We start from the raw sequence: 6,143 nt of genomic DNA, 5'->3' as shown, positions 1-6,143 counted from the left end.
CAAAAAGGTCTCACTTTCATGCAACTGCAATACAGACCTGTGAGTAAACAAATAAGTCTGGTGTACCTACAGCATCCTCTAATAACAATCGAGTGTTTCAAAAAACAGACTCCAATCCATGTGACATCCTGGCTAGAACCCACAGAGTTTTGGTAGGAAGCTAGGCATTGGCCATGGGACCCTACAGTAGAAGAGATGTTTTGTTGCTTGATAAAACGGTCCATATGGAAAGGCAGCAAATTCTGAGGGGCTCAAAATGCCCCTCAGAATGAGCTACCACCTGTATTGCATTACAGCGTATATTCAAACTATAAAAACTCTCTTCCATATATTCTGCTAGTTTGAAAACACCCAACTGGCCTCAATAAATAATCTTTCAATAGCAATCAAATTTTTTCCAAAAAGGCCTCACTTTCATGTAACTCTACATACTTGTGAGTAAACTACTAAGCCTGGCCTACCTAAAACATCCTCTAATAAAAATTTAGTGTTTCAAAAAAACGTTAAAAATTCAAGTTACATCCTGGCTAGAACCCACATCGTTTTGGTAGGAAGCTAGGCTTTGGCCATGGGACCCTAGAGTAGAACAGATGTTTTGTAGCATGATAAAACGGTCCATATGGAAAGGCAGCAAATTCTGAGGGGCTCAAAATGCCCCTCAGAATGAGCTACCACCTGTATTGCATTACAGCGTACTCAAACTATAGCAAATCTCTCCCACATATTCTGCTAGTTTGAAAACACCCTCCTGGCCTCAATAAATAATCTTTCAATAACAATCAATTTTTTTTCCAAAAAGGTCTCACTTTCATGCAACTGCAATACAGACCTGTGACTAAACAAATAAGTCTGGCGTACAGCATCCTCTAATAACAATCGATGGTTTCAAAAAACAGACTCCAATCCACGTGACATCCTGGCTAGAACCCACACAGTTTCGGTGGGAAGCTAGGCTTTGGTCATGGAAAGCTACAGTAGAACAGACGTGTTCTGGCTTGAAAAAACAGTCCATAAGGAAAGGAAGCAAATTCTGAGAGGCTCATAATGCCCCTCAGAATGAGCTACCACCTGTATTGCAATACAGTGCACTCAAACTATGACAACTCTCTCCCACATATACTGCTAGTGTAAAATCACCCTACTGGCCTCACTAAATAATCTCCCAATACCAATCAATTGTTTTCAAAGAAGGTCTCACTTTCATGTAACTCTACTACAGACTTTTGAGTAAACTACTAAGCCTGGCTTACCTAAAGCATCGTCTAATAAAAATTTAGTGTTTCAAAAAAACATTAACAATTCAAGTTACATCCTGTCTAGAACCTACAGAGTTTTGGTAGGAAGCTAGGCTTTGGCCATGGGACCCTACAGTAGAACAGATGTTTTGTGGCTTGAAAAAACGGTCCATATGGAAAGGCAGCAAATTCTGAGGGGCTCAAAATGCCCCTCAGAATGAGCTACCCCCTGTATTGCATTACAGTGTATTCAAACTATAGCAAATCTTTCCCATATATTCTGCTAGTTTTAAAACACCCTACTAGCCTCACTAAATAATCTTTCAATAACAATCAATTTTTTTCTCAAATTCTTCTCAAAATGCCCCTCAGAATGAGCTACCACCTGTATTACATTACAGTGTATTCAAACTATAGCAAATCTCTCCCACATATTCTGCTAGTTTGAAAACACCCTACTGGCCTCACTAAATAATCTTTCAATAACAATCAATTTTTTTTCCAAAAAGGTCTCACTTTCATGCAACTGCAATACAGACCTGTGAGTAAACAAATAAGTCTGGCGTACCTACAGCATCCTCTAATAACAATCGAGGGTTTCAAAAGACAGACTCCAATCCACATGACATACTGGCTAGAACCCACAGAGTTTTGGTAGGAAGCTAGGCATTGGCCATGGGACCCTACAGTAGAACAGAATTTTTGTTGCTTGATAAAACGGTCCATATGGAAAGGCAGCAAATTCTGAGGGGCTCAAAATGCCCCTCAGAATGAGCTACCACCTGTATTGCATTACAGTGTATTCAAACTATAGCAAATCTCTCCCATATATTTTGCTAGTTTTAAAACACCCTACTGGCCTCACTAAATAATATTTCAATAACAATCAATTTTTTTTCTCAAATTCTTCTCAAAATGCCCCTCAGAATGAGCTACCACCTGTATTGCATTACAGCGTATTCAAACTATAGCAACTCTCTTCCATATATTCTGCTAGTTTGAAAACACCCAACTGGCCTCACTAAATAATCTTTCAATAGCAATCATTTTTTTTCAAAAAGGCCTCACTTTCATGTAACTCTACATACTTGTGAGTAAACTTCTAAGCCTGGCCTACCTAAAACATCCTCTAATAAAAATTCAGTGCTTCAAAAAAACATTAAAAATTCAAGTTACATCCTGGCTAGAACCCACATTTTGGTAGGAAGCTAGGCTGTGGCCATGGGACCCTACAGTAGAACAGATGTTTTGTGGCTTGAAAAAACAGTCCATATGGAAAGGCAGCAAATTCTGAGGGGCTCAAAATACCCCTCAGAATGAGCTACCACCTGTATTGCATTACAGTGTATTCAAACTATAGCAAATCTCTCCCACATATTCTGCTAGTTTGAAAACAACCTACTGGCCTCACTAAATAATCTTTCAATAACAATCAATTTTTTTCCAAAAAGGTCTCACTTTCATGCAACTGTTATACAGACCTGTGAGTAAACAAATAAGTCTGGCGTACCTACAGCATCCTCTAATAACAATCAAGCGTTTCAAAAAACAGACTCCAATCCACATGACATCCTGACTAGAACCCACACAGTTTCGGTGGGAAGCTAGGCTTTGGCCATGGAAAGCTACAGTAGAACAGACGTGTTCTGGCTTGATAAAACAGTCCATAAGTAAAGGAAGCAAATTCTGAGAGGCTCAAAATGCCCCTCAGAATGAGCTACCACCTGTATTGCATTACAGTGTACTCAAACTATGACAACTCTCTCCTACATATACTGCTAGTGTAAAAACACCCTACTGGCCTCAATAAATAATCTTTCAATAGCAATCAATTTTTTTTCCAAAAAGGCCTCACTTTCATGTAACTCTACATACTTGTGAGTAAACTACTAAGCCTGGCCTACCTAAAACATCCTCTAATAAAAAATTTAGTGTTTCAAAAAACTGTGTCCCAAAGTGAAGTGTGCGCACTTCGAAGGCCGCATTTGAAGTGCGATTGTGTCATAGCTGCACTAAGAAGGCTGTCCCAATGTGAAGGCTGCACCCTCTGAAGGCCGCATTTGAAGTGTGATTACGTCACAGCGGCACTACGAAGGCTGTCCCACAGGGAGAGCTGCACCTTTGAAGGCCACATTTGAAGTGCGATTGCGTCACAGCGGTGCGACGAAGGCTCCCGCAATTCATGAGCGACTTCAAAATGCCCCCTTCGGTTCTCAGGCAAAGGAAGTGTACAGCAGATGGGACTTTCCCACAACTTCGCAGCCTTCCCTATCCCAGAATTCATTGCACACTGGTGACTACAGGATTTGACTGGTCCGCATTCCCACGGCACTCGATCAGATTTCCCAGTTAAAGACGGTATAGCGGTCGTTAACTCAAGTGTAGCCTACTAAATAAAACGTTTAGTGCATTCGCACAGTTCCCAATTCCCTGCCCTGAGCAACCAAGATGAACTTTAATTTCCCAATTTTTAAATGCTATTTATTTCTCAACCATTCTCTCAAGAAGATGAATCAGTCCATTATCACCCTTTTCGCTGTTTCTTTCTTCTTTTTTTCATACACTTTCTTTAAATAGCCTTCAAAATTAAATCTGCGCGGGGCTGTATTTTCGTCCCGCTCCCGCTATTCCGCACTGCACCATTCCGCTCGCGCGTAAAATTCACTCCGTGCTCACCCGCGACCCGACTGATCCAGCTAAATTTAGATTTTGTTTCCAGAATCTATCTTTTAAATTTCCCTTACAGAAAGAGAGACATTGGGTATAGGAATTGTCCTTGCAATCATTTATTTTTCTTACAGCATATAGTAGCCTACTGTCAACACCGTAGCTAAAACAAATATCACAGAAAAAAAGGCTAGATCAAATGTGACATCTGTCACTCAAGAAAAAATGTAAATAAACGAAAACTGCTGACTTAGATGCTAAAATAAAGTTTTTTATATGAATGATCGATCCTCCAAAGGCTGAATGCGTGGCCGACACAGAACAATTTAAATGGCTAGGCTATAGTATTAGTTTATTATTTTTTATGCAAGTTATTTGTAAATTAAACAAAGAAACTGCTGTCTTTTGTTCATTTTCTTTAACTTCAAACGTAGGCTAAATTAAAGAGAAGTGTGTGTTCTGTAGCCTACATTGTTTATTTTTGTAATGCACATTATAATTTGTAGCTACATTAAACACATTTATATATGTTTATACATATATTTTCTTGTCATGTAATTTAAAATGTGTAAATGAAAATAAATTGGTCTATACATTAGCTTACCCTTTTTAAACTATAGCCTATTTATAGACCAATAGTTTAACATCAGAAACAACAGAAATTTTTATTATCAGCCAAACCAGAAGAAAACCCTTTTCTACACTTTCATTGCGCTGAGCGGGAGAAGCTGGAGCTAATGCACAATAGAGACTCTGGTAAGGCTTGAGCGGGACATCATCTTCTGGGATGAGCAGGGCATATTCGCACTGTCCGGAGCTTTGCAAGGCTGAATCGGTCGACGGCTGGCATGTCATAAAAAGTAGACAATGCATCTGAGATGATGAGTTGAATAAAAATAAGTAGGCCAACTTTAAAAAAGAACTTGGACGTTTATAGGCTAAATGTTTAAAATAGATTGTAACAGTTACATTTAACATAAGAAATAAGCTGTTAACTAATATTTGCAATTTGACAATATTTAAGCGGCTAGATTTACATGCTATGGTCCGGTCTCCCATCGTCGCAGGCTTTGAAGCATGTCAAAACCCAATAAAAAGCTTTAAAATATATATATAGTATTATTATTATATATGCTCCATTTCTCTTTTTAAATCTCCTCACGAACGTCCGCTGTCAGTTGTAACAACCTGCTAGGCCATTAACGATGCTTGGTTCATTGTTGCCAAGTCTGAAATGGGCTGCATTTAGGCTACTGTTGCTTTGGGGTGTTTGTAGCCTATAATCCACAGGTTAAAGGGGGGGTGAAATGCTGTTTCATGCATACTGATCTTTTTACACTGTTAAAGACTTGGAATCCCATACTAAACATAGACAAAGTTTCAAAAGTTAAGGTGGACGTTTGATGGGAGTATTTCTTTGTCAAAAATACTACTTCCGGTTAGTCATAAGTTTCGGCAAGTTTTTTGAGATCATGCGTCCCCATTGACGTTAGTGGGGGCGGAATTTCCTTGTATGGGCCTTACGGACAATTCTACCGGAAGCGCGTGAGAGAGAGCGAGGGAGAGAGCGAAAGCAACAGGCTACGCCCATCAAAGCGCTGGCTTGTAGGATGCTAAACAGGTGATATAACCAGTAGCTACTGACTTACCCACTGATAGGCCGGCGGTCGATCTGTATTAGCACTTTCCTCACGCGACGGGCGAATCACTTTCCTCACAGAGCGACTCACTTTCCTCACGCGGCAGGCGAATCACTTTCCTCACTGAGCGAATCACTTTCCTCACCGAGCGACTCACTTTCCTCACGCGGCGGGCGAATCACTTTCCTCACTGAGCGAATCACTTTCCTCACAGAGCGAATCACTTTCCTCACAGAGCGACTCACTTTCCTCACGCGGCGGGCGAATCACTTTCCTCACTGAGCGAATCACTTTCCTCACAGAGCGAATCACTTTCCTCACGCGGCGGGCGAATCACTTTCCTCACTGAGCGAATCACTTTCCTCACAGAGCGAATCACTTTCCTCACAGAGCGACTCACTTTCCTCACTGCAGCGCGCACACGTCATTATTTAGCTCCACTCACACGACACGCCCCCACCCGCTCGGCTTTTTTCGGAAAGACTCGGAACAGCGCATCTTTCTTATATAATTATAAAAAAAATAAAGACTTTTCGGAGATATGCAGGATGCAATGCTACTCTATAGGTACTCAAGATTGACATGACACTGACTGAAACTG

The sequence above is a fragment of the Pseudorasbora parva genome, chromosome 1 (assembly GCF_024679245.1).
Source record: "Pseudorasbora parva isolate DD20220531a chromosome 1, ASM2467924v1, whole genome shotgun sequence".
In the NCBI taxonomy this organism is placed as follows: Eukaryota; Metazoa; Chordata; class Actinopteri; order Cypriniformes; family Gobionidae; genus Pseudorasbora; species Pseudorasbora parva.
Note: the sequence above shows the minus strand (reverse complement) of the source record.